Raw genomic sequence first — 24,970 nt, 5'->3', positions numbered from 1 at the left:
GAGAAATTCATCTAACTTAGTAGAGTGCAGCAAAGCGGAGACATGCTGCTAAAATTTCTCTAACGCTCCGGAATCCAGGTTGAAAAGCTGGCCTGTCTCAGGGGCTAGTCCTTCTTCAGTAGGACTTGTCTTGAACGAGTTTCTGAGATCCTAGGGAAGTGGGTTAATCCAGGTTTAGGGCGGGTTTCCTTGAAGAGTCTGTCTGTGTTCCTCTCATTCTGTCTCTCTGTGTCTCTGGTGAGATGTCACTTTGGCACTTAAGCAAACAGGAGATGCTCCCTGGACCTTTCTCTGGTTTTCTTTCTGTCCTTTGACACCAGGCTGCCACTGCCACCACCTGCCAGTCTCTCTTTGCTTTCTTTTGCCTTGAGTTTCTCACTGTGCTTTTGTCACATCTTGCAGCATAGAATCATGTGCTTAATTTCCAGCTGCCATAAAGTATTTGGGGAGACAGATAAGTAAGTGTGCACAACTCAACCTGTTACTCTCTATGCTTAGATGTCACTGGAACCCAGAACAGACACTTGTGGGACACTCTGCTCTGGTGCAGATATGGCCCATGGAGGAACTGGCCGCCAGGATGGCAGATCACCCAGCGTGTCCTGTAGTGCTTTGTGCATGGACGTCCTGCTTCTGCCCTGGAAGTGTGGAGCTCAGACCCGCAACATGCAGGCCCTCGGGGAAGGGAGATGCTCTTCTGGAATGAATGGTTTACACCTACTCCCTCACTTCCAAGTGTAGCTGAAGAAGCAACGGGCAGCCCTGAGAAGTGGCATGCTGGGTGAACATGCCTTGTCTCCTGGTTCACGCTGGCCTTGGTGTGATAGAGGCGGGGGTACCACAGAGGCTCTTTCTCACCCCTGACTCCTTGTGAAAGAGGAGTCAAGTTACTGGGGCCTCCAGGAGTGCATTTCCTGCCCTTAGACTTAGGTTATTAGGGTTTCCGAGAACTGGGGTCTGTCTTTGGATTGTGTTTCTGCACATTGGATGTTGGCTGGCAGCCTCCCCTTCCCTCCAGTCCGGGATCTCCTACGCAATCTGAAATTTTCCCAGTGTCCCTGTCAAGATCGTAATTCTCTGGTCTTTCCTATCTCTCTTCTCTGTGGTGAATCCCCCCTGCTTCAGTTCTTCACTGCCGCATAACAAATATCCCCAAGCTGAGTCCTGTGAAACAACAGCAGTGCTTGGCTCACCACCCTGAAGGCTTGGGACCACTTGGCCAAGAGGGTGTGTCCTCTCGGGACTCCTCAGGAGGTAGTGGTCACTGTAGCTTGGTCATCTCTGCGTCCCCAACCCCACACCTGGAGGCTGATGCTGGCTTTCGGCCGGGACTTCTTTCTGCTGGTGCTACCCGCCAAGAACTGTGGCCTCCTCTTGTGGCCTGGGCCTCTTCAGAGCACGGTGGCAGGGGTTCCAGGGACAGCCTGTGGAAGAGCCAGCTGTCACCTCTCATGACCTGACCTCAGAAGACATGCGGCATCACTTCCATCCCGTCCGGCACCTCAGATGCAAGTCACATGTTTGAACTGAGGGGAATGGGCTCCATCTTTTGTTCGCAGTCATGTCTAGAATTTTTGGACATGTTCTAAAACTTCCACAGAGGGCTTTAGGGATTGTCTGGGGTTTCTGTGGCTGCTGTAACGAAGTATCACAGACTAGGTGGCTTAAACAATAGGAATCTGTTCTCTCCCGGTTCCAGGGGCCAGAGTCTGACTCCAGGGTGTCGGCCGGGCTGCTTCCTTCTTGGGGGCTCAGCACAGAATCTCTTTCAGCCTCTGGTGATCCTGGCAGCCCTTAGCGGTCCTTGGCTTGCAGCTGCGTCACTCTGGTCTCTTCCCTGTCTTTACTCGGCCTTCTCTGTGCATTTGTGTTGAACATTTCCTCTCCTTCCAAGGACACCCGTCACTGGACTTAGGGTCTTAGGTTCAAGGTGGCAGGAAGTGTGATCTTCCTAGGCTACTAGAAGGAAAGTAGGACAGACATGTCCCCCACGGCACCCATCTGCAGTGGGGAGCCTCATGCCAGCGTGCAGAAAGGAACAGGTAAAAGACACAGGATGCTCAGGATTTTCCTCCTCCCAGACAAAGGTCTGTCGGGTTGGGTGACCTCTTTTGGCCCAGCATACAGCTCATCTTTCATGGCCTTGCATTGAGCTGTGATGTGTGGCTAAGTCTTCACCTACAGAATACTCAAAAAGAAGTGATATGTGAGCTCAGGTAAGGAACATAGTCATCCCAGGTGGACAGGGGTGCCGTGAGGTATGCTCTTTGGACTGGTCCATAACTGCTACACCCAGGAAAAGAGGAGTTAGTGCCAGGATGCAGAGCAAGTGCTTTGCCAAGTACATTGTTTGGTTCAGGGAAGGCTTTCTTTGTAAAATAAGACTCTCAGTGAAGGAAGCAGGATGTTGACTTACATTCTAGTGCAGATTTCTTAACTAGTTTCAGCAGGGTACTCCTGCTGCAGGGGATGGTGGAAAATGACCCAGGACAAACCCGGCCCCACGGGCCTGCTCCCCTGGGAACTGCTGTGGGAGGGAGAAATGAACTTCCTGTCCCCTAGCCCCGTGGTGTTAGGTCTGCTCGTGACAGCATTATGGCCCTTCCTCTCACTGACACGTGTCAGCCAGCATCTCACAAATGAACAAATGATCACTCAGCTTCTCCCACTCCTGAGTTATACATTCAAACAAGAGTTCTTCCAACTTTAAGACTTTGGCAATACTCCAAGATAAATAAGAGGGTGGACTTTTAAAAAAAAAGCTTCCAAATTGCTAAGAGACTAGATCCTGACTGTTCTCAACACACAAAAGAAGGTGATAATTATGTGACAAGATGGAGGTGGCCAATGGTGATGCATTTGTAACATACAAATGCATCAAACCATCTGTGCACCTCAAACTTACACAATGTTATGTGTTGATTATGTGCTGTGCTGTCTCTTCAGTGGTGTCTGACTCTGTGCGACTCCATGGACTGTAGCCCACCAGGTTCCTCTGTCCATCGGATTCTCCAGGCAAGAATAATGGAGTGCGTTGCTAAGCCCTTCTCAAGAGGATCTTCCTGACCCAGGGATCGAACCTGTGTCTCTTATGTCTCCTGCATTGGCAGGGGAGTTCTTTACTGCGAGCACCACCTGGGAAGCCCATATGTTGATTATATCTCAATTTTATTTTATTTTTTTAAAGAACAAGAGAGGTGGGCTCTGAGGTCGGAAGGCAGGGCTCCGTCCTGACTACTTGCTGGGGCCCTGGACATATTTTATAACTTTACGAGCCTCAGCTTCCCCCATTGATTGGCTTGGTAATGCTAGGAGTGTTACCTTTTTGGGCTATTATGAAGATTAAGTGAGAGTCTGAATGTAATATGGTCAGCACAGCATCTGATACAGAAGTGCACAGCTGATGTTACTATTTCTATTACTGCTACTGTGAATGACATTAAGAAAGGAAATGTTGTCATAGAAGGACCTTCTTGACTCAGAGAGAGAGAGCATATTCCGGTCGGACTCAGGTGAACAACTGCATACCTTTTAGGAGGATGTGGTGCGCACACTCTCAACGATGTGACTTTCCAGGACTTAGTCCAGTCGCACACATTCTGTGATGCCATTCACAGTGGACAAAATCTGAAGTCCAGGTGCTCCCCCACAGAGGAGAGGAGGCCTAGGGACCCTGCCACCAACCCACCCGTTCTGCCCGCGGTTCACGGGTGGAGCAGAGGCTGTGCTCCTGACTCACGGCTCCTGAAGGACACCTTGCTGCTGGGGCGGGGGCTGGAATTAAGCACGAATGGAGGCTGGAGCCTTGAATGTGAGGTTCACTCATGGTAAGAACTGCTCAGCTCTTCCTGGAGTGCTGCCCCGTTTTCACAAAAATGACTTGGAATGTACAATTTTAAATTTATCTCCTATCTTTTCTGCCTTTCCCAGACATCTAGGCCACTGGGTCTCTACATCCTAGGTCCTGCTTGGGTGGCAATGTCACCACCTGGGAGGCTCCATGTGCTGGCTAGACCCGAGGCTTGGAACCACCAGGTCTAAGCTGAAGGTGGTGGCCGTGGAGGTCTCCAGGCAGGTTGTGGCTAGGCCCATTGTGTTCCCCCACCTTTATTTGTCTCAGCCTTGGTGAGTTCAGATATGTCTGTGGGTATCAGAGTATAAACTGGTGCTCACCAGTATGCTTCTGAAATTTTGAGTGAATGCTGCTGTCTGACATTGTATGTGTGTATGCATGCATGCCAAGTGGCTTCATTCGTGTCGGACTTTTTGTGACCCTATGGACCATAGCCCTCCAGGCTCCTCTGTCCGTGGAATTCTCCAGGCAAAAATACTGGAGTGAGTTGTCATGCCTTCCTCCAGGAGATCTTCTTGACCCAGGGATCAGACTTGCATCTCTTATGTCTCCTGCATTGACAGGTGGGTTTCTTACCTCTAGTATCACCTGGGAAACCTGTATATGTGTATATTCAGATCCAAATTATGGGAAATACTCTCCAATTATCACACCCCTTGTGTTAAGGGGAGAATTCCTAAATAAGTCAGATGATCTAGGGCAGAGGGAGCCTTTGTTGAAAGCTTCTGGGATTTAAGAAATAATCAAGAAGATGCTAGCCTGGTGCTTTGTTTTTAACATCCATAAAGTCTGCATAATGTCCAGCCTGACCCCGACCTTGTTGGTTGAGCTGTGGGGTAGTCAGGCCGCCAGCCCCTGCCCTGTGGGGGAGGGGTGGGGATGGGGAGTGGACAGCTGGCCTCAGCCTCAGATTGTCCCCTTGGTGTGACCTGAGCAGCTGCCACAGAAGCAGGCTGCCAGGGGTCATCACATTACTTCTGCTTCGTTTGGTCTAATTTTCAGCAATAAAATTTCCACCAAAACATGTGCTGCATGTGGGGAGGGGGGGATGGGCGGTGGTGACATCTGCGTCCGGGGACCCAGGCTGGATTAGCTCTGCCTCCTCTCTCTCCAGACACATTCTCTGTACGAGCCGCAGACTGCAGACAGGCGCTGGCGTTCAGGCTGGCCTCCAGTCTAGCTGAGCCCACGTGAATTGAGGTTTGCGATCCTGACCCCACGAGAGGGAGAGCCTTCATCCATGCATAGTGTTCAGTGTGCAAAGAGTCCCTCCCAGGCTTTCCTGGGCCTGCTGGCTACTGGCTGCATGAGGGAGGGCAGTGGCCACAGGGATGGAGCCAGGACCAGGGGGTGGGTGGTTCGTCACCCTGCAGATTGGCCTTGTGCTTGCCTGCATGGTCCCTCAGCCACCTGCTATCAGCTCGAGGGAATCTCAAAAAGCCCAGCCATTCAGTCATGTCTGACTCTTTGCAACCCCATGGACTATATAGCCTGCCAGGCTCCTCTGTCCATGGGATTTTCCAGGCAAGAATACTGGAGTGGGTTGCCATTTCCTTTTCCAAGGGAAACACCCCTAAAATTCATTTCATTCCTTGTTACTGCTTTTGGAGAACTCCTCTCCACCTCCCAGACCCTAGCTTCCATGAGGAGTGTGTCACAGCTGTGGTCATCTCCCTTATTTCAGTGCCTCCCAAACTGGAGTTGCATCAGATTCCCTTGGAGAGTTTGTTGGGGTTAGGGTTAGAGTAACAGATTACTAGCAAAGTAATGCTCAAAATTCTCCAAGCCAGGCTTCGACAGTACATGAACTGTGAACTTCCAGATGTTCAAGCTGGATTTAGAAAAGGCAGAGAAACCAGAGATCAAATTGCCAACATCCAATGGATCATCGAAAAAGGAAGAGAGTTCCAGAAAAACATCTATTTCTGCTTTATTGACTATGCCAAAGCCTTTGACTGTGTGGATCACAATAAACTGTGGAAAATTCTGAAAGAGATGGGACTACCAGACCACCTGACCTGCCTTCTCAGAAATCTGTATGCAGGTCAAGAAGCAACAGTTAGAACTGGACATGAAACAACAGATTGGTTCCAAATCGGGAAAGGAGTACGTCAAGGCTGTATATTGTCACCCTGCTTATTTAACTTATATGCAGAGTACATCATGCGAAATGCTGGGCTGAATGAAGCACAAGCTGGAATCAGATTGCTGGGAGACATATCAATAATCTCAGATATGCAGATGATACCACCCTTATGGCAGAAAGTGAAGAACTAAAGAGCCTTTTGATGAAAGTGAGAGAGGAGAATGAAAAAGTTGGCTTAAAGCTCAACATTCAGAAAACTAAGATCATGGCATCTGGTCCCATCACTTCATGGCAAACAGATGGGGAAATAGTGGAAAGAATGACAGACTTTATTTTTGGGGGCTCCAAAATCACTGCAGATGGTGACTGCAGCCATGAAATTAAAAGATGCTTACTCCTTGGAATTCATGGGGTCGCAGAGAGTCGGACACGACCGAGCGACTGAACTGAACTGAACTGAACTCCTTAGAAGAAAAGTTATGACCAACCTAGACAGCATACTAAAAAGCAGAGACATTATTTGCCAGCAAAACTCCAACTAGTCAAAACTATAGTTTTTCCAGTAGTCATGTATGGATGTGAGAGTTGGACTATAAAGGAAGCTGAGTGCCGATGAATTGATACTTTTGAACTGTGGTGTTGGAGAAGACTCTTGAGAGTCCCTTGGACTGCTAAGAGATCCAACCAGTCCACCCTAAAAGAAATCAGTCCTGAATATTCATTGGAAGGACAGAAGCCAAGCTGAAGCTCCAATACTTTGGCCACCTGATGTGAAGAACTGATTCATTTGAAAAGACCCTGATGCTGGGAAAGATTGAAGGTGGGAGGAAAAGAGGTGGACAGAGGATGGCATCATCGACTAGATGGACATGAGTTTGAATAAGCTTTGGGATTTGGTGATGGACAGGGAAGCCTGGTGTGCTGCACTCCATGGGGTCACAAAGAGTCAGACACTGACTGAGTGACTGAACTGAACTGAAGAGTTTACCCTGCCCACGCCCAGGGTTTCTGATTCAGGAAGTCCAGGTGGGGCTGAAAATTTGCATTTGAAGCAAGTTCCCAGGTGATGGGGGTGGGGGGACACCTGGGGACAAACCCCTCGTGGTGTTCGGGCTGTGAGACAGATGAGGGTTGCAACCCCACCCAGTGTCCCATGGAACCCTGGCTTTATGGTCCATGACAAAGGGTTTGTGGTTAAATAAATGTGGCATTGTGGCAGGTCCACACTTGTCAGAGATTCCAGATACACTGAAGTGAAGTGAAGTGAAAGTCGCTCAGTTGTGACCGACTCTTTGCGACCCTATGAACTATACAGTCCATGGAATTCTCCAGGCCAGAATCCTGGAGTGGGTAGCCTCTCCCTTCTCCAGGGGATCTTCCCAACCCAGGGATCAAACTCAGGTTTCCTGCACTGCACGCAGATTCTTTACCAGCTGAGCCACAAGGGAAGCCCAGATACACTGTGATGGGATAAAAGTTGTTTTTCTTTTTTCTGATTTATTTGTTTTATTGATGCCTGGATGCTCAGTCCTTGACTGGGTACTTCCAGAGAGGGTACAGCGGCTCCTTCTGCTGCTGCTTCTTGGTCTTCAGGTTCTTTTCATGCTTGTTGAGTCAGCGGCATGTTGTCTTGGGCTGTGGATCCAGGGGCTTGTACTTCTTGCCCTTATAGAATTTCCTGAGGGTCTCTTTCTGAGTCTGGTTAATGACAGTCAGTACATGGGTGATGGATTTATGAATAACTTGAATCCTGGAGAATTTGGAAGCCACGCTGCCTGTCACTTTAGCCACGTGCCGCTGGGACAGCTCTACCTTCAGCTCCTCCTCCTGTTTCAGCAGCTCCTCCTCCTCCTTGCAGTGAAGGTGTCCAGCCTTAATCTTGGCCATGGCTGTATAGTCTGCCTCTGCTGCCTTCTCAGAGGGAAAGAAGGGGTAAAAGCTTGGATGAATCCTGCAGGGCGGCACCAGGCTTCCTTTCACCCCACATTCCCCAAACCTATTTAAACATGGGGCACATCTCTTGCACCATCCCTTCCAACTGGAGTAGGGTTCCATCGGGCATTAGTTCGAGAAATGGATCCAGAGCTTTATTTGTCTCCTGAGATTCTGTGTAGTCTGAAGGTGGGACAGAGACCCTCACCCTCCATTCACAACGTGTCCCCTGCTTAACCTGCCAGGACGAATCTGACTTTGTGAGGCTGTGTTTGGGGGAGACGTGTGGGCTCTTCCTGGGCACCTTCCAGGCTCTTCCTGACCCCCTTCCACGTCTGCCTCCTTGACTCTGGGGGGCTCCTGATGGGGGTTTCAGGAAGAGGGAGATGGGAATGATCAGCAGGGTTGAGGGTGCTTGGTAAAATTTCAGGGCCTCCTGGACTGTGGACTTGTGGTGGTCAGAGCCTGTGTTCTGTCCAGCCCCAGCCCCAGTCCACTGCCTTGAGTATAGAACGTGCTCACTAATGATTATGGCCAATGATCCTGCCTGCCCATCCTCCTCCGGGTTAAAGCAGAGCTGGCCTTTGGGGATACCAGTGAGGACTGCTCTGGGGCATACGGATCTTACTTAGGAAATGCTTCCTGACCCTGCGGACTGCCCTTGGAAACCCTGTCAGCGGTGGGACTCAGGGGCCTGGTGCTCTCCCACCATGAAAGTAGAGCAGGCCTCTGGGCTCGGAGCTGACCCCTGGACCACACTGGGTTCCCAGTGCTGGGGAGGGCAGAAGCCCTGCAGTGGACAGTCGAACTTTCTCAGAGTCCTGCTCTCAGCAGGCTCCTGGACAGGCCATTCTCTGTACCCCCTAGGGTTTCTGGGTTATTGGGGTCCCCAAATGGGTTGTGCTTCTGAAGTCGACAGTGCCCTCCAGACTGCCTGGCAGAGCACTGGACTGGGGGGGAGGGTGGTCCATAGTTGGGCTGATGTGCTTTGTGTTGCAACAATCATCTCGTTGTCTCTCTGTCTCTGTCTCTCTCTCTCACACACAATTGTACACATGGTCACTTAGGTTGGTCTCGTGCCCTGGAGGGTGTGTGTCGGGGTGGCCGTGGGTGATCAGGCCACTAGATTTTCCCTTCCAGCAATGACTGGGGCAGGATGGCTTTACAGGAGGAGAGGCCTCCGTGTGGCCTGGGGCCTGCTGGCTGTCCGGGGCCTGCTGTCATTGTAGCCACTTCTGTCCCTGCTGGTATCTTTGCTGGTGAAATGACAAGGTCTGAGGCCCCCAGGGAACAAACACATCTGGTTCTTTTATTAAACGCACTGAGCGGGGTGGAAAATTCCTTTTGTTTTTCAAGGAATCCTAGGATAATGTGACCCACACCTGCAATATGTTGAGGATAGGTTTTATTTGTTATGGTCTGAATATAGTTCAGAAATTGGTACCTTTTGGAAGCACGTGTGTGACAAGCTAAGCAGGATCTGAAAAACGTAGGGCCCAATTGTCCAGATTCTAGTCCCCCTCTTTGGTCTCAGGTGTTAAAGTCTGATTCATTCAAGGGTGGAACATCCCCAATCATCAGCTCGTTTTACTGATACAGGGAAATGCTGTGTATATTTTCTGAGATAAGCAGGGTGGATTTTGTCATATTTATGATCATATATCATGTGCTCTCTCTCTCTTCCCCTTTTAGAATTCCTTCCTTTTTCCACTCACAAACTTAGAAATTGTCTTGCAGCTTTGGAGAGGCTGGCCCTGGGCTGGGTGTGGCAGGTCCCTGGTCTTCCTGTGGCCCAGAGGGGCCATCTCCTCACATATCTCTCCTTGTATGTTCCTTCTTCCTTTTCCTGGGTCTGGTCTATGTCACCACCTATGATCTCCGAGTCTGAGAAGCAGGGATCCCTGTCTTTTTGGTACAGAGGAAATTCCTTTCCCTTCTGAAATGAAGCAGACACTTTCTCTCACTCATCTAGTGCCTTTTCTCATGGGGACAGTGTATGGGGATGTGATCCAGGGTTGTGTGAAGATCAAAGGCCACCCACATCATCCTTGTGATGGAGGCATCACCGACAGGGAAGGAAGGAGGCCAGGAGACCCCCCTCCCCCGGGGTGGAGCGTCCTGACTCGGACTGTGCAAGTCTCACCAAGCAGTGTGAGAGGGGAGGGGTAGGTTCAGGAGGAGTAGGTGTGCGTACTCAGTCGTGTCTGATTCTTTGCAGTCCCATGGATTGTAGCCAGCCAGGCTCCTCTGTCCATGGGAATTCTCCAGGCAAGAATACTGGAGTGGGTAGCCATTCCCTTCTCCAGGAGATCTTCCCAACCCAGGGATCGAACCCATGTCTCCTGCATTGGCAGGTGGATTCTTTACTGCTGAGCCATCTGGGAACCCTTAGGAGGAGCAGAGGTGACCTCAAAAAGTGCTGAGAGTTGGGGGACAGCAGAGGATGCTGGACTGAATGAGTGGGGAGACGATGGTGGAGCAGCAGGAGCTGAAACCCGGCCCCAGGCCAGCCGGCGTCTGCTCTTTATCCTCCTGGTGTGACAACTTTGAAGGTCTCTTCCTCATTTGTCCTCATTTCCTGGGGGAGTGTGTGCGTTTTTCTCCCATGGGGAGGCGTCTTCAGGTGGGACTGCTGAAGGCAGGTACTGGTTAAATAGATTATCTTGGAAAAGAGGGGTCAGCCCCTGCAGGGATTCAGGACAAAGGGAGGAGCTGAACTCCTGTTCAGACCCTTGGAGTTGAGTCATCTGTTGTGGAGGCTGAAAGCATCCTAGAGAAGGAGTGGTTCCCAGTCCCCTTGACCAGAAACCATGCCTGTCCTGCTGCGGACTTCACTGGCAAAATGGAAATACACCACCCAGGCTCTCTTCTGGGCTATTAAAATTTAATGTTAAAGTTTAATGGGGGGTCTAGAGGAACTAGTAAAAATGTCCTATCTGTCCAAATACCAAGGGAGGGATGTGAATGTATGATCCTTAACCACTGTCCTCAGGTCGAAGAGCTTGGATTTGCTGCTGAGTCAGCAGAATGTCCTCATTTGCACTAGTTACTGTGCTGTCTAAACTTCTGAATGACCCTCAACATCTCTCTGCAGAGCACTCATTAACTGGGAAGTGTAAAACAGTGACTTAACATTAGAGAAACCTGGCCAACTCCACCTTGACCAAACAACCACCAATATGGGACCAAGAATAAGAACAAGCCAATGAGAGCACGTGCTGACACCTGCCCAGCAGAAGACACGACATCACGACTGGCAACCTTGGAACTGAATTATGAGGGAGCATCAGATAAACCTTAGAGGCTGAATTCTTCAGATGTCGGTGTCAGAAAAAAGTCCATGTCACTAAACAGACTCGGGAATGATTTCAGATTAAAGGAGACTGAGGAGCTATGACAAGCAACTGTGCCGAGATCCTGTGCTTCTTTTGTCGTGGAGGCAATCAACAGAATCACAGAATTGTGGTCTGTATATTGGATAGTAGCTTCAAGTCTACCAATGTTATTAATAGTTTTTTGATTTTGATTATTTTGCTGTGGTTTATGAAATCAGGGCAATATCTTTGTAGGAACTATTGCCATATATAGTGGTAAAGAGACAGTGAACCTGAGGCTTACTCTCAAGTGGTTCAGAAAAATATGTATACTTGAGGAAGAGATAAAAGGATAAAACAAATGTAGAGAAATGGGGGAGCCGGCAGAAGGATACACAGGAATACTTTGTTGTACTATGCTTGCAACTTTCCTGTGTCTGAAGTAGGGTCAAAATTTTAAAAATTTAAAAAGATTTCTAAAACACAGTGACTGAAGACAGCTTATGTCTCTCTCTGGGACATCAGTCTGGGTCTACATGGTCAGGTGGGGACCCAGGACTTCCCCTATGCTGCCCTCTCACAACTTGCATCACAATCATAGGAAGGAAAAAAAAAAACTTGAAGGAGAAAGAAAGCAAGTCCTGTTTGGGCAGCTGACATGCAAGTTCACACTCCATTGGCCGGAGCTGGATCAGGTGACCAAGCTGTGTGTTGTGCTGTGCGGTGCTCAGTCGCTTCAGTCACGTCTGACTCTTTGTGACCCCATGGATCGTGGCCTGCCATGCTCCTCTGCCCACGGAATTTTCCTGGCAAGAATACTGAAGCAGGTCTCCATGCCCTCCTCCAGGAGATCTTCCCAACCCAAGGATCAAACGTGCGTTTCCTGCATCTCCCGCACTGCAGGAGAATTCTTTACCGCTGAGTCACCCAGGAAGCCCTAGGGAGATCAGAAATTTGGCGTCCACAAGGGAGATCTTGTGCAAAGGCGAAATGCTATTCCATGGAATAAGGGGGAGCAGACTTGGAACTAGCCGTCTCCCCTTTTCTTCAATTCAGAGGTCATTTGGCAAATGGCCATGGCCCTGGTGAGTCTTGAGGTTGTGCATCCAGGTCAGAGGTCCCACATCTCACTGCTCAATAGTGGCCTCTGCTGGGTGCCTCAAACATCCCTAACACATTGTAGTCCAGAACAGCTCCTCCTCGCTCGCTGTGGTCTTCCTGTCCTCCCCCTGGGCTGCTCCACCCACCTCTCAGAGCCCTTCTGGTGTTCCTGCTGTTTAGAAAGTGGATAAGTCCCCACCAGCTCCGTGCATACCTCTTGATCTGATTCACGTCCATCACTCTTGGCCAGTGTCTCCAGCAGCTCATTGCTGGGCATCACCATGATCTTACTAAAATGTGGGTGCTCAGTTTGGAGGGCTGGGCAGGGCCTGAGACTCTGCACTCTGACAAATTCCTGAGGGAAGTTCATGCGGCAGGTCTCGGGTGGAACTGAGCCCCTTGGAGATGAAGGAGCTGGCACTGCTATTACTGCAAGAGTACAATCACGGATGGAGGTGGATGAATTGGGGTGCACTAGCCAGTGGAGCTACACTTGTCTGAGATGGATGTCTTGTGGGGGTACTGTCCCTGTTCAAAAATGGCAGTGTTTTGGAGAACATTGCCTCATAGGTCCCTTTAAGTTTGTTTGCCTATGAGTTGGTGAGAAAAAAAAAGAAAACCCATATATTCCACGTCATGTGGCTGAAGAGGGAAGTTTAAAACACTGAAGGACCTGGGGCGATTCAGAGCATTTCTTTTTTTATATACAATTTTTATTTATTTATTTGTAGTTGCATTAGGTCTTTGTTGCTTTGCGAGAGCTTTCTCTAGTCTGCGGTGAGCAGGGGCTGCTCTTTGTTGCAGTGCATGGGTTTCCCACTGCAGCAGCTTCTCTTGTGGAGCACGGGCTCTAGGACACGTGGGCTCACATGTAGTTGTGGTGCATGGGCTTAGTTGCTCCACTGCACGTGGGATCTTTTCGGACCAGGGATCGAACCTCTGTCCCCTGAACTGGCAGGTGGATTCCTATCCACTGCTCCACCAGGCAAGTCCAGAGCATTTCTAATTTCAAAAGAAAACAATGTATGAGCCACTGAGATTCCTCCCCATTCAGCTATGTGCTGTCTGGGCTGTGTCTCAGGGTAGCTGTCTAGCAGGAAGCCCAGGTCCCACTCACCATGCAGTGGCATAAACCAGAAGTTTGCATGAGGTCTAGTAGAGGGCAAAAGTCCGTCTAGTCAAGGCTATGGTTTTTCCAGTGGTCATGTATGGATGTGAGAGTTGGATGCTGAAGAAAGCTGAGCGCCGCAGAATTGATGCTTTTGAACTGTGGTGTTGGAAAAGACTCTTGAGAGTTCCTTGTACTGCAAGGAGATCCAATCAATCCATCCTAAAGGAGATCAGTCCTGGGTGTTCATTGGAAGGACTGACGTTGAAGCTGAAACTCCAATACTTTGGCCACCTCATGCGAAGAGTTGACTCATTGGAAAAGACCCTAATGCTGGGAAGGATTGGGGGCAGGAGGAGAAGGGGACGACAGAGGATGAGATGGTTGGATGGCATCACTGATTCAATGGACATGGGTTTGGGTAGACTCCGGGAGTTGGTGATGGACAGGGAGGCCTGGCGTGCTGCAATTCATGGGGTCACAAAGAGTCGGACACGACTGAGCGACTGAACTGAGTAGAGGGCAGCCAGAATCCCAGCTCTGTGATTTGCTTTGTCATCTTGGACATGCCATTAGCCTCCCTGGATCTCGGTTTCACTGCAGTAAAGTGGGCAGGAGTATTATAGCTGACACACAGTGTTCTCAGTGGTTGGTTCTGATCTTCCTGTTGGTGTGTCTCTGTATTCACAACATGCATCTCTACCGGTAGCAAACGCTACAGGAGCATCCTCTAGACCTGATTGACTTCTCAGAGGCTGCCCACTGATGGGGCTGCGAATTATTCAAATTGACAGAAGTGTGTGACCAGCGCCTTCAGGCTTCCTAGAAACAGGAAAGGTTTAGTGAAAGTGAAAGTCGCTCAGTCGTGTCTGACTCGTTGCGACTCCACGGACTGTATAGTCCAGGGAATTCTCTAGGGCAGAATACTGGAGTGGGTAGCCTTTGCCGTCTCCAGGGGATCTTCCCAACCCAGGGATCGAAGCCAGGTCCCCCGCATTGCAGGCGGATTCTTTACCAGCTGAGCCATAAGGAAGCCCCACAAGGGAAGGGAAAGGTTTAGATCAAGGTGTAAATAGGCTCCTTTTCAGAGCTGGAAGCCATATTCTCCTTGACCACAAGATGGCGCACACAATCATGAAATCCACCACGGGCGATGTCGGATAGGGGCTCCTACGGCGAACCAAATATTTTTTGGAAATCCTCTTTTCATTAAATTGGAGAAGGAAATGGCAACCCACTCCAATATTCTTGCCTGGAAAATCCCATGGTCAGAGAAGCCTGGTGGGCTACAGTCCATGGGGTCGCAAAGAGTCGGACACGACTGAGCGACTTCACTTTTCATTAAATGATCTCCTTATCCTTGGTGGACCAAGTGGTTTTCCCCAAAGGCTCTAGAAAAGTTTTACAGACCCCTCTCGATGAGGACTAGGAACTCCAGAGCTGGCCGATCTGGGTTCATAGCCTACATTGGCCACTTCCTGGCTATGGGATCTCAGGCAAGTTGCTTAACCTCTCTGTGTTCTTCAACCGACAGTAGTGACAATGTTGCCTCCCGAACAGGGTCACAGCGAGTTTTAAATGATGTTTTCAAAGTGATTGGAATAGTGCCTGGCACATAGCAAGCCTGGCAAATAAAATCTTAATACCAACACTTAAACTAATTTTAATACAATACCAATACTAATAGCATACTGCCACACTCCTTTTCAAATAAGTGAAATTTAACACTGAAAATTTGAATTGAATCTACAAGAGTAAAAAAAAAATAGATTGAGTACATACACTTAAATATTTTGAATTTTTAGAATTGCTGATATACTATGTAAACAATGGAAACAATTTTTATAATTTAATGCTGTCATGCCATTCTGGAAAGGAGACATTTTTGCCAGAAAAGGAGTGAAAGAATTTTATCCATTGCTACTTGCTAAAATGCGCATCTTGGCGAGTTGCCTGTCTGTGGAGAGGTACCTGCCTAGGTATTTGGCTGCTGGCCGCTCCTGCGTGCCTTCAGTGTGCAGCCTGAGATTCCATCCCAGTCATTCCAGAGTTAATCTCCAAGTGCAAGATCACCATTTTCACTCAGCTGGGAACAGACCTGGGTCAACTGGCAAGACGAGCCCTGGAGTCAAAGGTCTCACTCCTGCCCATCTCTTCCTATAAGCATGACCCTGCAGATGGCTAACTTCTTGATCTGTTACCATATGGTCAGAAATTGCTCAGAATAATGCCTGAAGCAGGAGTCAGGTTGATGATGTCTGGCACTGAGATAATTATCCATGAGAAGTTTGAATTTGTATTATATAAAATCAAATTGCAGAAAAGCATAATGAAGAAAATAAAAATCCTCTATAATCTCATTACTTTGAGATATAACCGCTGTTTCTATTTTGACTTTTTGTTAAATGATAGTCACGTGTACTAAATGTTTCTGCACAAAGAGAAGCACATGAGTCTGTATCTTGCTTTTCTGCATTACATCTGAGGTTTAGCATGCAATGAAATACTCTTCAAAGCACTTATTTATGGTCCCGTATTGTCTTCTCTATGCCTACACCATGTGAGAGTTGGACCATAAAGAAAGCTGAGTGCCCAAGCATTGATGCTTTTGAACTGTGGTGTTGGAGAAGACTCTTGAGAGTCCCTGGGCTGCAAGGAGATCCAACCAGTCCATCCTAAAGGAAATCAGTCCTGAATATTCATTGGAAGGACTGATGCTGAGGCTGAAACTCCAATACTTTGGCCACCTGATGAAAAGAACTGACTCATTGGAAAAGACCCTGATGCTGGGAAAGATTGAGGGCAGGAGGAGAAGGGGATGACAGAGGATGAGATGGTTGGATGGCATCACTGACTCGATGGACATGAGTTTGAGTAAGCTCCAGGAGTTGGTGATGGACAGGGAAGCCTGGTGTGCTGCAGTCCATGGGGTCGCAAAGAGTCGCACATGATTGAGTGACTGAGCCGAACACCATGATTTAGCACTTATCCCTTATTTGGCTTCTGATGTGCACTATTTGAAGAAATACTGCAACAAACACTTCCTTGTAATATACACTTCTGAGAGCTTTCCTGGTGACTCAGACAGTAAAGAATCTGCCTGCAATGCGGGAGACCCAGCTTTGATTTCTGGGTCTGGAAGATTCCCTGGAGAAGGGACTGGCTACCCATTTAATATTCTTGCCTGAAGAATCCCATGGACATAGGAGTCTGGCGGGATACAGTCCATGAGGTCGCAAAGAATCAGACATGGCCGAGCGCCTAACGCTACACTTGACTTTCATACCCTTCTGAATGCACTTCTTTAGGAGAACTTAAGAAAAGCAGACATAATGGGTTAACAAGCATGAGCACCTTAAACCGTGCACCAACTTCTTGCTTAAGATCAAAGTAAAATAAGCAGCACAAATGCTTTGAGCTCTGTTCTGCTAACTGCAGCCTCCAACATCTTACTGCCGTTTCTGGGAATTTACTTTAAACTGTCTCTCAGCTTGGTGCTCTGTGGTAACCTACATGGGTGGCAGGGCAGTGGGAGGGAGGTCCAAGGAGGAGGGGATATATGTATAGCTGATTCACTTCCTTGTACAGCAGAAACTAACACAACATCGTAAAGCAACTATACCCCAGTTTTTAAAAAATTGTCTTTTGGAACATAAAGGAAGGCTTTCTCATAGGAAGTTCTGTGGCTCTAGTAATCTACAACATGCTATATGTTATGCTCAGTCATGTCTGACCCTTTGAAACCCCATGGACTGTAGTCCGCCAGGCTTCTCTGTCCATGGGATGCTCCAGACAAGAATACTGGAGTGGGTTGCCATTCTCTTCTCCAGGGGATCTTCCTGACCCAGGGTTTGAACTTGGGTCTCCTGCATTGCAGGCAGATTCTTTACCATCTGAGCCACCAGGGAAGCCCATATGTTAATGTTTTCAGAAAGGCGACCACAGCATCCCAACTAACTGTATACTGGTGAAATTTTACCCCAAACTCAAATGCCTACAGGGGTGGGGCAGGGGCTAAAAGTACCAGCAGACCTACTGTGGTATCTGGGCAATGTCTAGAGTGACATGGAAAGTGCATGCCATCCACTCCCACCTACAGAAACAAATAGACAAGTCAAACCTGAATTTGTGAGTTGTTCTAGAACACTGCCCACCAAAGCAAAACCCAAATGTGAGCCAGTGACTAGGCGTGACATTTAGAAACTCCATTTGAGGTTCATGAAGTTTGACAAAGGGCAGATCTTCATTTCATAGAGGAGGAAACTGGAGTTCAGAGGATTTGGGCATATGGCAGAGCCTGGAAGGACTCAGCTGGTGTGGCTGACCTTGGTTGTGATACGTACTTCAGATCATTGCTTACTCATGATAGACAAAGTATCAAGTGCATGAATGATTCCTCCCTCATCATTTCAAGGATTCCACTAGCTAATGTGACTTTCTCACACACTATGTAATTGCTCTCCCAAGAAATAATTGCTCCTTCCAGAAAGCCCTCTCCACACAGGGTCTGACCACAGATGTCTGCTTGTGCTATATGGGGTTTTCCCTTTCTCCGTTTCCTGTTTCCTGTCCCAGCTGTTGTCGGAAGCCTCCGCATCTACAGACCTCACATTTCATCCGGCATGGGGGGGCCTGCACTGCTACTGGGGCAGTGGGTATGTGTGTGGGGGCAGCGGCACTATACTGTTCCCGTTATATGCTGAGGTGCATTTGAGATGACGCTGCTGGGTTTTAAGTAATAGGTTTGTGTCTTGCATCAAGATTTGGTTTCTTCTTTGAGTTAATGTGTTTAGTATTGCCACTGATTCATTGCCGTTCACCCCATTATTCTTCAGTTTTTGGGAAAAAAATCCCCAACTTCCTTCTTAAAACTCAAGAAGCCCAGAGAAGAGGTTGGACAGACGGGGTGGGGGCTCAGGGGAGTAGAGCAAAACCTGAACCATTTGGAAAGGGGCCAATGCAGACTGCTCCAAGAGCCCCACGCTGACACAGGAGACACATCCTTCAGAATCTGGGACACAAATGACGCTCACTCGATTTGCTCACTCATCCATCACTTGATTTGCTCACCCACCCTTTAAGAAAATAGTGTCTTTATTTTGCTTTTCAAACTTCAGTTTCTTCTTTAAGATTGCAAATGCAAAGGGGACAAACAGGTAACATACACGAACAAAGTATTCAGGTATCCTCAAAGGGGCATGGTCGTGAACAGTGACAGTGTCAGTTGTTCAGACCTGCCTGACTCTTTGTGGCCCCATGGACTGTAGCCCCCCAGGCTCCTCTGTCCATGGGATTCTCCAGGCAAGAATACTGGAGTGGGTTGCCATTCCCTTCTCCAGCGGATCCTCCCGACCCAGGGATCAAACCCAGGTCTTCTGCATTGCAGGCAGATTCTTTACCATCTGAGCCACCAGCCTATAGTAAACTGAACAGCAGTGCTCAGTTTGGGGGTTCTAGTGCCCTCCTCCAGCTGATAGTTACCATGGTGATGGTGGCGGTAGGAAGATGCTGCAGCAAGTGGTGGCCAAATTTTCCTCTTTTCCAAGAGAAGCTGGGAATCCAGATTTTACGTGAGAGCTGCTGGGTTTTGAGAGGTGGCAATGACTTTGACTTTTCCTAAGACATCCTATAGGCTACAGGCAGCACGAAGCTCTGAGAAACCTTTCTGTGCCCTGTGACTTCTGTGAGCTTGTCTTTGTGAGGGGAATGAACTCGCTACTTAACAGAGCTTATATATGCTTCGAAAGTAAATAATTTCAGAAACTGCAACAGGGACTGACTCATAAAGTTTACTGCTTACTTAAAACCCACTACTTTCCATATCCAAATGAATGGTGATCTCCACCAACATTTCTCAGGAGTGAATGAGAAGTGTTAATCAATCAGTTGAGTTCAGTTTAGCGGCTCAGTCATGTCCAACTCTTTGTGACACCATGGACTGCAGCATGCCAGGCTTCCCTGTCCATCACCAACTCCCGGAGTTTACTCAAACTCAGGTCCATCGAGTTGGTGATGCCATCCAACCATCTCATCCTCTGTTGATCCCTTCTTCTCCTGCCTTCAGTCTTTCCCAGCATCAGGGTCTTTTCAAATGAGTCAGTTCTTCGCATCAGGTGGCCAAAGTACTGGACTTTCAGCTTTAGCATCAGTCCTTCCAAAGAATAGTCAGGACTGATTTTCTTTAGGATGGACTGGTTGGATCTCCTAGCAGCCCAAGGGACTCTCAAGAGTCTCCTCCAACACCACAGTCCAAAAACATCAATTCTTCGGCGCTCAGCTTTCTTTATAGTCCAACTCTCACATCCATACATGACTACTGGAAAAACCATAGCTTTGACTAGACGGACCTTTGTGGACAAAGTAATGTCTCTGCTTTTTAATGTGTTGTCTAGGTTGGTCATAAGTTTTCTTCCAAGGAGCAAGCGTCTTTTAATTTCACGGCTACAGTCACCATCTGCAGTGATTTTGGAGCCCAAAGAAATAGTCTGTCACTGTTTCCGCTGTTTCCCCATCTATTTGACATGAAGTGATGGGACCAGATGCCGTGATCTTAGTTTTCTGAATGTCGAGCTTTAAGCCAACTTTTTCACTCTCCTCTTTCACTTTCATCAAGAGGCCCTTTAGTTCCTCTTCACTTTCTGCCATAAGGGTGGTGTCACCTGCATATCTGAGGTGATTGATATTTCTTCCCGCAATCTTGATTTCAGCCTGTGCTTCATTCAGCCCAGTGTTTCTCATGATGTACTCTGCATATAAGTTAAATAAGCAGGGTGAAAATATACAGCCTTGATGTACTCCTTTCCCTATTTGGATCCAGCCTATTGTTCCATGTCCAGTTCTAACTGTTGCTTCCTGACCTGCATACAGGTTTCTCAAGAGGCAAGTCAGGTGGTCTGGTATTCCCATCTCGTGAAGAGTTTTCCACAGTTTGTGGTGATACACACAAAGGCTTTGGCATAGTCAATAAAGCAGAAGTAGATGTTTTTCTGGAACTCTCTTGCTTTTTTGATGATCCAGTGGATGTTGGTAATTTGATCTCTGGTTCCTGTGCCTTTTCTAAATCCAGCCTGGACATCTGGAAGTTCACAGTTCACTGTTAAAGCTGGCTTGGAGAATTTTGAGCATTACCTTACTATGAATGAGATGAGTGCATTGTGTGGTAGTCTGAGCACTCTTTGGCATTGCCTTTCTTTGGGATAGGAATGAAAACTGACCTTTTCCAGTCTTGTGGCCACTGCTGAGTTTTCCAAATTTGCTGGCATATTGAGTGCAGCACTTTCACAGCGTCATCTTTCAGGATTTGAAATAGCTCAACTGGAATTCCATCACCTCCACTAGCTTTGTTCATAGTGATGCTTTCTAAGGCCCACTTGACTTCACATTCCAGGATGTCTGGCTCTAGGTGAGTGATCACACCATTGTGATTATTTGGTTCGTGAAGATCTTTTTTGTATAGTTCTGTGTATTCTTGCCACCTCTTCTTAATGTCTTTTGCTTCTGTTAGGTCCATACCATTTCTGTCCTTTATTGTGCCCATCTTTGCATTGAAATTTTCCCTTGGTGTCTTTAACTTTCTTCACGATATCTCTAGTCTTTCCCGTTCTATTGGTTTCCTCTATTTTTTTCACTGATCGCTGAGGAAGGCTTTCTTATCTCTCCTTGCTATTCTTTGAAATCTGCATTCAAATGGGTATATCTTTGCTTTTCTCCTTTGCCTTTAGCCTCTCTTCTTTTCTCAGGTATTTGTAAGGCCTCCTCAGACAACCATTTTGCCTTTTTGCAGTTCTTTTTCTTGGGGATGGTCTTGATACCTGCCTCCTGTACAATGTCACAAACCTCTGTCCATAGTTCTTCAGGCACTTTGTCTATCAGATCTAATCCCTTGAATCTATTTGTCACTTCCACTGTATAATCATAAGGGATTTGATTTAGGTGATACCTGAATGGTCTAGTGGTTTTCCCTACTTTCTTCAATTTAAGTCTGAATTTGGCAATAAGGAGTTCATGAAGTGTTAATAAAAACATCAAATCTAAGCGCTTCCAAAAGGTTTGTAAAAGAGAACATCTCTGAGGATGTCCCTTTAATAATGTCACCATCACTTTCATGGTTAAGGTTCAGAGGAACATTAAGGGGTATAATCACAGGGAGCTTGGTTGATGTCACAGTCGCCTAGGACTGGGGGCTGCAGCAGGCTGACACATGGGTTGAATACAGTTCGAGGGCACAGTGGCAACAGAACAGGACAGGTGGGCTTTAGTCAACTGTCTTCTATCTCAGGGTGGGCCAGAAGAGCATGTGAAGTTTCCTGGATTGGGGTGTCGGCTTTGCCCACCCCTCTCTTGTAGTATGACTGGTAAACTGGATATGGGCTGTCCCAGAGCCAGTAGCTTCTGCATTTGTCTAACCTGTAGGAATGGGGAGGGGGTGTCTGGTGAAGGGCCAACTTAGACTCCAGACAAAATGTTTCTTTCCTAATTGAGATGAAGCCTTTTGGGCCGTTTGGACTGACCTAATAAACCCATGTGAAGCCATATCCAATGTCAGAAAGGCGATTTTCCTGAAATTCAATACCTTACAAATGTGAGTGAAGTAGAATAGCCCCAGGGGGTTGTCAATCAGTCCTCTTCTTAGGGCTGGCTCCGTGCCAACTGGAAATGCTGTCTCCTGTCCCCACTCCCCTCCTCTGGGATACCGGTGTCAGGCCTGGTGTGTAGGGAGATTTCCAGTGTTTAAAATGGGGAGGGGGAAGTAAACTCTAAGATGTCAAATAAGTCTCATTTTTGCAATAAGTCTCATGTTTGCAATGAGACTTATTTCCTGGGGACCTGGAACTAATACATTTGAAAAAAATGCTTAATACTTTAAAAAGAGCAATATCTAAGTCTCAATCACTTAAAAATAAATATATTTTATCCAGTCAAGGCACACCATCACTTTGTATACCACCAACAAAGAAAGAAGCGGCTTCCCAGGTGGCTCAGTGATAAAACAATCCACCTGATGATGCAGGAGATGTGGGTTCGATTCCTGAGTTGGGCGGATACTCTGGAGGAGGAAATAGCAACCCACTCTAGTATTCTTGCCTGAGAAAATTCCATGGACAGAGGAGCTTGGTGCGCTACAGTTCATAGGGTCGCAAAGAGTCGGATACATCTGAGCAACTGAGCATGCAGTGGGCAGCAAAGAAAGAAGGAAATGGTAGCAAATTAGTGCCACAGGATGCCGCCTGGTTCCAGCAATTAGAAAACAATTTTATGGCTACCCGGGGTGGGGGGCGGGGGGAAGGGAGGAGGGATAGGTTGGGAGGCTGGGATTGAGGTATACATGCTACTACATAAAATAGATAACTAATAAGAACTTCTTGTGTAGCACAGGGAACTCTACTCAATACTCTGTTATGATCTATATGGGAAAAGAGTCTAAAAAAGGGTGGATGTGTGGTGTATATATATAACTGATTCACTGTGCTGTACACCTGTAACGCTGAAAATCAACTGCACTGCAGTAAAAAAACAAACAAAAAAAGACACCTCGGATTTCAGGGATGTTAGGTGAGCAAACACCCAATTGGCATCTGGGAAGTGTTCCGCTTTCTCAGCTGTCTTCTGCCAGCTGGCCACCTGGGGGCGCAAGAAGCCGGTGCGCTTCGTTGTTTTCCTTATTTCCTGTCTTGCAGCAGAGTCGGGACTCCCAGCACATCCAACAGCCCCTGCACCCGCTAGCTGTCCTGCCCAGTCTCAAACGCCTCACCTAGTAAGGGTTAAGGCGGGGTGGGGGAGAGAGAATGCACCTCAGTGCACATAGAGAGATGCAGGCACCAAAAATTATAAGCTTGGTGAGCAAACCTTCTGGAGGTGTCAACTTCCCTGGTGGCTCAGATAGTAAAGAATCTGCCTACAATGCGGGAGACCTAGATTCCATCCCTGGGTCGGGAAGATCCCCTGAGGAGAGCATGACAACCCACTCCGGTATCCTTGCCTGGAGAATCCCATGGAGAGAGGAGTCTGGCTGTAGAGCCCATGGGGTTGCAAAGAGTCTGACACCACTGAGTGACTAACATTCATTACACACAGGTCCAAAATGGCCCCGGCCAAGAAATGTCTATTAAATGCTCTCAAGCTCTCATTTAGTATTATTTCTCTATTACTGGAAAATAAGCTTTTAATACTTGCATGCTGCTGCCGCCGCTGCTGCTAAGTCTCTTCAGTGGTGTCCGACTCTGTGCTACCCCATAGACGGCAGCCCACCAGGCTCCTCTGTCCCTGGGATTCCCCAGCAAGAATACTGGAATAGGTTGCCATTTCCTTCTCCAAAGCATGCATGCATGTTAAGTCGCTTCAGTCGTGTCCGACTCTGTGCGACCCCATAGACGGCAGCCCACCAGGCTCCTCTGTTCACAGGATTCTCCAAGCAAGAATACTGGAGTGGGCTGCCATTTCCTTCTCCCTAATACATGCATACTTAGGTCAAAATTTTTCAAAATAACTTGAGAAATAAAGGCTTTTCTTCCGTCAGTACTCGGTTGGAGTCTGCTTTCGTCTTCATCTGGGTTTTGCAGGTTTTGACTTCCATTAATGTGTAGCTTAGATGGGGCTCAGCTGACTCGACCAGGGTCCCTCCTTGATCAAAGTGTCAGAGGCCAAGTCCCTACAGTATGTCAATGGAAGTGCGGGGGAAGAGAGGTGCTCAGGAACTTTCCCGTCGGCCTGTAGATGGCGCCCCGGGAAAGGGATTCCAAGCGTCGTTCCCCAAACTCTTGGGGGCCCGGAGCCTAGGGGTCCAGGTAGAGGGCGCCCGGCTGCGAAGAAGGTGCAGCAGCCCAGGTGTTCCTTCCAACTTCCACGGCTGCTCCGCACGTGTGCTAGAACCTTTTGGGGCGGAATTACATGAAACCGTGTGGTGGGTGCAGTGGCACCCGTGCAGGGGGCGCTCATTGAGGGGCGCAGGAGCCCCAGGCAGCCGCGACCCTCCACGCGCCGAGCAGCCCGGCGACCCCCACGCGCGGCGGGGCTCTCCCACCCCACCCAGCGGCAGGTGGACAGTGTCGCTATGAAGAGAAAGCTTCAATTGTCCCTCCTACAAACCGCCACACGCCAGACCTCAGCTATTGTGCGCCCAGCATAGAAATGCAAACGAGCCGCGTGCTCCGGCCGCAATCTGCTCGCGCGCCCTGGCGCCCCGCAGCGCTGAGTAGAGGGCCGGGAGATTGGCTAGACTTTCCAGCGCGAGCGGGTCCGGGTCTTGATTGTGCTAGAAGAACCTCGCGCTCGGGGCCCTAGTGTCAGCTGGAGAGGGCTGCTTTCAGGCCTTTAGCTAGCTTAGCCAGCGCAGCCTGTTTTGTAAGTTCCGGTTTAGAAGCAATGGTCTCAAAAACTCCAAATTAAAAGTGAAGAAAAAAAATAGAAAGGTTGCAACAAAAATAAATGCCCCTCCCCCCAATTCATTAGATTTCCCCAAAGGTGCGTTTTACAAATTGCAGCGTACTATTAACAAGTGAGGGTTTTTCCCCCCGTAACTTTTTCCTTTTAAGGACTTAAAAAAAAACAAAAAGGCGAGATGAAATCTGCAGGCTCCA

General features: G+C 48.2%; 1 pseudogene; it reads right to left on the bottom strand.

Annotated features, from left to right (window-relative positions):
- Positions 1 to 7,463: 7,463 nt before the first annotated feature.
- LOC145516455 (large ribosomal subunit protein uL29 pseudogene) lies at positions 7,464 to 7,826 on the bottom strand (annotated as a pseudogene).
- Positions 7,827 to 24,970: the final 17,144 nt, after the last annotated feature.

Source organism: Giraffa tippelskirchi, chromosome 1, assembly GCF_054371585.1.
Source record: "Giraffa tippelskirchi isolate mGirTip1 chromosome 1, T2T-mGirTip1v1.2.pri, whole genome shotgun sequence".
Lineage (NCBI taxonomy): Eukaryota > Metazoa > Chordata > Mammalia > Artiodactyla > Giraffidae > Giraffa > Giraffa tippelskirchi.
Note: the sequence above shows the minus strand (reverse complement) of the source record. Positions and strands in the feature narration are given on the sequence as shown.